This window comes from Carlito syrichta, unplaced genomic scaffold, assembly GCF_000164805.1.
Source record: "Carlito syrichta isolate Samal-C Ts95f unplaced genomic scaffold, Tarsius_syrichta-2.0.1 Scaffold310501, whole genome shotgun sequence".
Taxonomy (NCBI): domain Eukaryota; kingdom Metazoa; phylum Chordata; class Mammalia; order Primates; family Tarsiidae; genus Carlito; species Carlito syrichta.
The window spans coordinates 159,621-168,512 of NW_007254597.1; the positions used below are offsets into that span (position 1 = coordinate 159,621).

General features: G+C 44.2%; 1 pseudogene across 1 annotated transcript in view; it reads right to left on the reverse strand.

Moving 5' to 3' along the window:
- Window positions 1–8,892, reverse strand: part of LOC103270858 — a 28,869-nt pseudogene that overhangs the window by 17,040 nt on the left and 2,937 nt on the right. The window contains exon 2 of the transcript XR_505002.2: window positions 2,991–2,996. The product of XR_505002.2 is annotated as a 60S ribosomal protein L5 pseudogene (transcript). The remainder of the gene's footprint in view (window positions 1–2,990; window positions 2,997–8,892) is intronic.

Sequence of the window (8,892 nt, forward strand, 5' to 3'; positions counted from 1 at the left end):
AAAAAAAAAAAAAAAAAGGACACAAAGGTGAACTAGACACATTTCTGCTCTCAGAATGTTTGAGACCATTGGGAAAGATGAAACAGCTAGTCAAAGAACTACTAGTCAAGGGTAACACTGTACCTCTCTTTTAAGACACTCCATGATAGAAGCCTAATTGAATTTTGCCGCTTCCTTAGTATGGGGCCTTGGGCAAGTTACTTAACCCCATCTCCAAAATGAAGGAAATAATTGTACCTACTTGAAAAGATGTTGTGAAGATTTATTGAGTTAATTTATAAAAAGTTCTTAGAACAGGGCCTGGCTTGTGGCAAGTACTATAAGTATCCACTGCTGTAATTGTTATCACGGGTACTGTCGTTATTCGCCCCATTCTTAAGCTTGTCCTGGGTACTTGATAGTCCCTGAATCGGTTGTCTGCTCTCATCCTCCCAGCCAGATGTTGTATGCCTTTATCTCTGCTCTCCAAACATCTTTTCACTACTCTCTTAGAGAACTGACCACATTTTGCTTTGAATAGTTCTTTGTATACATGACTCATTGGTTGCCAAAGTATCTGAAAAGGACATTGCGTGTACTGTGCTGCTCACTGGAAACATTTCAGCAGGAAGAGGACAAGCAAGACCAAGCTATAAGCAGGGTATTCAGAGCCCAGGGAACACTCCAAGCAGGAAAAGTGGCCCCCATGCCTGTGGAAGAGAAGAGTCCAGTGTGGGCTGGTATCCCTGCCCCAAGGGGGTCCAATATCAAGGAAATACATGGAACTCAGCAATGGCAGTGAAGTGGAATTGCTTTGACTGACGAACATCCATGTTCCCCACACTACCCCCTACACACACACACACACACACACACACACACACACACACACGCACCCACAGGTCCCATGCACTGCACATCTGTGGCGCTCACTCCCCCAGCCCCAGTTTTATGGGTAAGCGTGAGACGTAGGCCTGGCCAGGCAGAGCCTTGCATCCTCCTGGCTTCTGTGAACTGGTTTGCGGACTGACACATGAGTCAAGCTAAGACAGTCAGGCCTAACCAGAATTAGAAATTGCACTTACTAGGCCGGGCTCGCTGGCTCAGCCTGTCATCCCAGCATTTTGGGAGGCCAAGGCGAGTGGATTGCCTGAGCCCGCGGATTCGAAACCCACCTGGGCAACTTGGCAACTTGACTTTCTACAATAAGTCAAAAAATTAGCCGGGCGTGGTAGCACACGCCTGTAGTTCTGGCTACTTGGAAGGCTGAGGCGGAAGGATCACCGGAGCCCAGCAGGTCAAGGCTGCAGTGGCTGTGAGTGTGCCACTGCCCTCCACCCTGGATGACAGAGTGAGACTCCAACTCAAAAATAAATAAATAAATAAACTGCACTTACTCTACCAGGGGACTCTATCTAAACAAGGCCTACCTGAGAGCAGAGAACACAGCAAAGAAATGAAAAAAAGATGAGCTCCTTATAACATGATTTGAACCTTGGACTTGGCAGCTACATGAGCTCATAATCTGCTGGATTTCTTTTCTTTCTTTTTTTTTCTGGTTTGAGTTGGGTTTTCTGTCATTAGCAATTGAAAGAGTCTTGCAGGATACAGGATTTCATTCAGTCAACTAACACTCATTAGTTACCTGCGATAATAGGCTCTGGAGATACAATGGAAAATAAGTCACTTTCTGTCCTCAAAGTGTTTAGAGGCTGGTTGAATACAGAAGCAAGTTGCCAGGCGTGTTGACTCACACCTGTAATCCCAACATTTGGGGAGGTGGAGGCAAGAGGATTGCCTGAGCCCAGGGGTTCAAGACCAGCCTGGGCAACTTGGTGAGACCTTGTCTCTACAATAAATCAAAACATAAGCTGGGCATGGAGGCACATACCTATAGTCACAGCTACTTGGAAGGCTGAGGCAGAAGGATCACCTGAGCCCAGCAAGCTGAGGCTGTGGTGGCCGTGAGCATGCCACTGCAATCCAGCCTGGACAACACAGTGAGACTCGGACTGGAAAAAAAAAGCTAGTAAACAATGTTATGTGCTAAACAGGGAAAATTTAGGACACTATTAGAGTACATATAAGTCCCTGATAGCATCAGTTCTCAGCATCAATTGAAGAATAGCTTATCACCCAAATATTTATTTGATATGAGGTGGCAAAAACTGGATGTAGTTTAATCCCATGTTTAGCCCTGTTATATAACTTAGAAAGGCTAGGTGGAATTCTGGGAATATCAGTGACCCAGACATTGACTGACATTTTGGATCCAAGTTCCTCAGTGATGGAACGATACTGGCGAAGAAACTACTTGGCAGAGGCCAGGGCAGTTTGGCAGAGTATCCTCAAACCAGTGAGTTTTAGGTAAGAAAGCTTCAGGGCAGTTTTCTCACTAGACATACAAGTGTACTAAACTTTTTCCAGCAGAAGACCAGCCTGAGCAACACAGCTAGACCTCGTCTCTCCAAAAATTAAAAAATTAGCCAAGAATGGTGGTATGCACCTGTAGTTTCAGCTACTCAAGAGGCTAAGACAAGAGAATCACTTGAGCCCAAGGGGTTTAGCCTGCAGTGAACCTTGATCATACCACTGCAATCCAGACTCGGCAACAGAGTGGGACCCTAACTCAAAAAAAAATGCCTGTTGGCTAGGCTCAGTGGCTCAGCACTTTAGGAGGATGAGGCAAGTGGATTGCCTGAGCCCACAGGTTCAAGACAGCCTGGGCAACTTGGCAAGATCTTGTCTCTACAATAAATAAAAAATTAGCCAGGTGTGGTAGCATGCACCTGTAGTTCCGGTTACTTGAAAGACTGAGGCTGTGGAACCAACCATGTTGCCCATCGAAGCTGAACTGAATAAAAAAATGTGGTACATATACACAATGGAATATTATGCAGCCATAAAGAAGGACAAACATATGGACTTTGCAACAACTTGGATGGATTTAGAGTTGATCATACTCAGTGATCTATCACAGAAACAAAGGACAGAATTCCATATGTTCTAACTCATAAGTGGAACTTGAACAATTATAATACTATAAGAAAGTGATTGGCAGTAGTGAGAAACTGTCAGGAGAGGAGGGAAGATGGGATTGGCAGTTGAGGAAAACTGCTAGGGGAGGGAGGGGCGTACCTCGTCAACAAGGGTACCTGCATAATCAACGTTTGTATACCTAACCCTGAATTGTACCCCACATCTTTATAATTAAAAAAAAAGAAACACTGAGGCAGAAGGATCACCGGAGCCTAGGAGGTCAACACTGGGGTGGCCATGAATGAGTCACTACACTCCACCTGGGGGACACAGTGAGACTCTAACTCAAAAGAGGGAAAAAAAACCTGTTGAGGAGCCTATGGTTGTATCAGGTTGATAGATAAGACCAGAACCCACTAATCAATCATAACATCACACACACACACACACACGCAGAGTCAACCTGTCACTATTTGCCTCATCAATTGAGGTAAAGATATATAGAATGATACATCTATAGGAGATGTATAAGATGTACACAGCATCACCCTTGAAATATTTCTGGCAGAAATTTGAGATTAAGTCCGGTCAGGCCTCGAAATCTATCAGTTTACAGAAAGTATTTGTGATGGAGGAATATGTTAACACCCTCGGGTTATAATCGGCCAAATTCAGAATATGGGAAATTATACAGGACATAATGATCTGGTTCACTCAAGAAATGAAGGGCAAGAAATAAAGATTAAAAATGGAATAGCCAGGCTTGGTGGCTCAGCCTGTAATCCCGCGCCTTTGGGAGGCTGAGGTGAGTGGATTGCCTGAGCCCATGGGTTCGAGACCTGCCTGGGCCTCATCTCTACAATAAATCAAAAAATTAGCCGGGCATGGTAGTGCGCACCTGTAATTCCGGCTACTCGGAAGGCTGAGGCGGAAGGATCGCCGGAGCCCTGTGGGTCGAGGTTGCGGTGGCCGGGAGCAGCCACTTCACTCCAGTCTGGGCAACAGAGTGAGTCTCCAACTCAAAGAAAAAAAAAAAAGGAATAAATACACAAGCAAGAGGAGGTAAAATGGACATCACCAGAAGTTAAAGCTTTTGTGCGTCAAAGACCATCATCAAGAAAGTAAGAAGACAACCCACAGAATGGGGAGAAAAGTTTTGCAAATCGTTTGTATCTAGAATGCATAATGAACTCTCACAAGTCAATAATAAAAAGAGAGATAACTGAATTTTAAAATGGGCAAACAATTTGAACAGACATTTCTCCAAAGATATACAAGTGGACAAGACACATAAAAAGATGATCGAGAAACCCCTTCGGGTCCCCTCCCACTCTGGGAGCTTTTCTGTCCTCTCAACAAATCCTGCTTTCTAAAAAAAAAAAACAATATCATCAACATTATTAACCATCAAGGAAATCCAAATCAAAACCACAATGAGGTACCAGTTCACAGCCACTAGGTGACTAGCATCAAAAGGCCAGATATTAACATGAGTTAATGGGAATGTGGAAAAATTGGAACCCTCCACGCTGCTATGAGGAAGGGGAATAATGTCGTGTGGTGCAGCCACTTTGAAAAACAGTATGGCAGTTCCTCAAAAGGTTAGACATAGAGTTACCATATGACCCAGCAATCCCACTGCTACATATATACCCAAGAGAAACTTGTACACAAATATTCATAACAGCATGATTCATAGAGGCCAAAACTGTCCATCAACAGATGAATGGATAAGTACAATAGAGTATATCAATACAATAGGATGTTATGCAGAAATAAATTATATTTATATGTTGCAATATGGATGAACCCAAAAACATACTGAGTGAAATGAAACAGTCACAAAAGATAACACTTTGTATGGTTTTGTTTCTATGAAATGTCTAGAAAAGACAAATGCATAGAGGCAGAAAGTAGATTCGTCATTCTCAGGAGTTGGAAGGGTGGGGGATGGGAAGTGACTGCCAATAGGTATAGGGTTTCTGTTTCGATGAAAATGTTCTAAAATTAACTGTGATGGTTGTACAACCCTGAATACACTAAAAACTATGAGATGTACACTAAATGGGTGAGTTGTATGGTATGTGAATGATGTCAAAAGCTGTTATTAAGAATATAATAAAATAGATTTAGGATATGTGCTGTGTTAATCAGGGTTCTCCAGAGAAATAAAACCAATAGAATACATGTGTGTACACACAGAGAGAAAGAGAGACAGAGAAAGATAATGTATTATAAGAAATTTTATGGCCGGGCTCGGTGGCTCAACCTGTAATCCCAGCACTTTGGGAGGCCAAGGCAAATGGATTACCTAAGCCGACGGGTTCGAGATGAGCCCAGGCAACTTGGTGAGACCTCATCTCTACAATCAAAAATCAAAAATTAGCTGGGCGTGGTAGCGCGCGCCTGTAGCAGCTCTGGCTGCTTAGAAGGCTGAGGCAGAAGGATCTCCGGAGCCCAGCAGGTCAACACTGGGGTGGCCATGAGCATGCCACTGCACTCCAGCCTGGGCGACGGAGTGAGATTCCAACTCAAAAAAAAGAAAGAAATTTTATTATAAGAAATTGGTTTATGGGATTATGGAGGCTGACAAGTCTCAAGATCGTCAGTCTGTAAGCTAAAGACCCAGGAGAACTGATTATGTAGTTCTAGTACAAGTCCGAAGCCCTGAGACCCAGGAGAAGCCATGCTGTAGTTCCCCTCTGAAGACCAGAAGGCTTGAAATCAAGAAGAGCCCATATTTAGGTTTGAGTCAAAAAGCAGGAAAAAACGATCCCAACTCGAAGGCAGTCGGAAATTCTCTCTTATTCAGGAAAGGTCCGCTTTTTTGTTCTCTTCAGGTTTCCAACAGATTGGATGAGATCCACCTGCATTAGGGAGGGCAATCTGCTTTACGCAGTCAATGTAAACATTGAGTGCATCCAAAACACCCTTGCAGAAATACCCAGAGTAGTGTTTGACCAAATATCAGGGCACCCTGTGACCCAGTTGAGTTGACGTATAAAATTAACCATCACACATATCAACCCAAGTATAATGTGTGTGTGTGTTTGGGGCCCAAAGAAAATAGACCAACTCTAAAATAAAGACATTTGTGAGATAGTTGGCATGTTTCATTCACTGACTGGGTACTAAATGATATTAAGAATTATTCTTGGGTAACTCCCTCGGGTCCCCTCCCACTGTGGGAGCTTTTCTGTCCTCTCAATAAATCCCACTTTCAGAAAAAAGAATTATTCTTTTCTGGATAGTTTCCATTTGCTCCTCCAGAGCTACTTTCCACCCTGTTCTCTGCTCCAAAAGGCTGGCATATGGAATCCTGTAGCAGGCTCCCAAGCTCTCTAGATTAGGTGGATTTCACCAGGGAGAAGTGTGGCCCGGGCCGGGCTCAGTGGCTCAGCCTGTCACCCCAGCACTTTGGGAGGCCGAGGCAAGTGGATTGCCTGAACCCTCTGGGTTTGAGACCAGCCCGAGCAACTTGGTGAGACCTCATCTCCACAATAAATAGCCAGGCGTGGTAGTGCATGTCCGTACTGTAGTTCCAGTGACCTGGAAGGCTGAGGCGGAAGGATCACCGGAGCCCAGCAGGTCCACGCTGGGGTGGCTGTGAGTGTACCACTGCACTCTAGCCTGGGTGATGTAGTGAGACTCCAACTCCAAAAACAAAAAAACACAAGCACAGCCCAGAAAATTGAAGGAAGGAGGAGAATAATGTCAGAGTACTATGTCCCTGCCTCCCTACTTGCAAGGTCCCCTCTTGCATGCCATGTCTCTTGGCCAAAGGTCATCAACTATCTCAGCGTAGCTCACTCTAGAGAGCCTTCTCCCAGCTTTTGGAAAGTACTCCCTTACCAGGGCCTGGAGATAGCATGCACTTCACGGCCACTCACCCTAGGTGACTGTACACCTTGTGATTTCTGATATTCACAACCTCTAAAACACAACCTCTTGAGATTCTACTACTTTGAATCTGTTTCCTGTTGATACCCTGATTTACATGTAATAGGGGTGCTGTGGTTATAAAAATACATACTGATGTGTTTATGAATGAAATACATAAGGTCTGGCATTTGCTTTTAAAATAATCCAGCATGGGCTTATGTTGATAATTGCTGCAGCTGGGTAGTGGGAACGGGAGGTTTAGTACATCATTCTTTTTTTTTTTTTTTGAGTTGGAGTCTCACTCTGTCGCCCAGACTGGAGGGCAGTGGCCGCTCCTGGCCACCGCAGCCTCGATCCTTCCGCCTCAGCCTTCCAAGTAGCCGGAATTACAGGTATGCGCTACCACGCTTGGCTGATTTTTTTTTTATTTTATTGTAGAGATGAGGTCTCGCTCCCAAGCGGGTCTCGAACCCACGGGCTCAGGCAATCCACTCACCTCAGCCTCCCAAAGGTACGAGATTACAGGCTGAGCCACCAAGCCCGGCTACATCATTCTTTCTAAGTTGGAAAAAAAAAGGCCCCAAAGTGAATATGATCTAAGAAGGGAAGGGATAACCTACTAATCAAAGAAGAAAGAAAGTGCGTTGAAAGCTCAGAGAAAAAAAAAAATCTGTCACCTAGGCAGAACAGAATGTCCAAGCAGCCAGGGGCTACAACAAAAATAAAGCAAGTAGAGGAAATACTGGGTCAAGTGCCAATTTGGAACCAATGCCAACGGTGCCCTATTGCGCTGTTCTTATTTCTTTCTCTTTCTCTGTGTGGGGTTTTTTTTGTTTGGTTTGTTGGGTTTTGGTTTTGGTTTTGAGATGAGGTCTCACTCTGTCACCCATGCTGAAGTGCAGTGGCGTGATCACAGTTCACTATGGCCTTGAACTCCTGGGCTCATGCCTCTCAAGTAGCTGGGACTATGGGTGCGTACCACCACACCCAGCTCCCAGCTCCTTTCTTCTCATTTCATTTCACCGGGCTAAGCACTGAGACCTGCTGGGTGTTACTGTTTATGGATCTTGGTAGAGATGAGCCCAGTGTTCTTTGAACAGTAAGGTAGTTCTGGAAAAAGCAGTTCTAACACAGAAGCACCAAATTTCAAGACAGTTATAGTCATGGACAAGTTCTATTGGGTGGGAGACTCTATGCATGTTTGTAGGTTATAGTACAGGGCTTAGACAAGAGAGAAAAAGTGAAAATATGAGAGAGACACTCTTGATAACCTTGAAGAGAAAGAGGTACCTTTCACCTGCTCACTCGGGAGGGAAGAAGAGGATAAAAAACAGCACAGCATGTCAGAGGTGAAAATTAAGGAAGTCAAGGAAGCGACATTCAGATGGCATTTCATTTTCTCACTAAATATAATACTAGCTAGTGTATTAGCCTTACATTATCACTGAGTGACCAAGGGAGACTATCCCCTTTGTCATAAATATAGCCCATCAGGCGACCAGCTGTCTCATCATATCCCCAAGTCCTGCCCACAGGAAAAGGGAGGGCGTATGCAGGACATGTACACCAGGGACAGGAATCTTGAAGAATATCTTAGAACGCTGCCTACCACAACCGGGAAAGAATGTATGGGGTCGTTGCTAGAACGGGTTCAGTCTGTGATCTAGGGAATGAGGCCATAAAAGGGGAACCAGGGATCATATTGAAAACATCAAGAGACATGAAGGGTCAAATAGGGAAAGTACTGAAAGTCATAATCCCTCTTGGTAGTTAGAGCAGGGACCTGGAAATCATAAGAAGTGGATTTTTTTTTTTTTTTTTTTTGGTTCCAGCTCTGTTACAATCTTACTGTGCAACTTTGAACACCACAAACTTTCTGGGCCTCTCTTTCGGTGATCAACTAGATGATTGCTAAGGTAAAGAAAAATTCTGTTATCAGTATCATACGGCATTAGGACAAGTATGAGAAAAAATTGCAGAAAACCTTATCTCTCAAAATATTTTTTTTTTTTAGTTGGAGTCTCACTCTGTCACCCAGACTGGAGTGCAGTG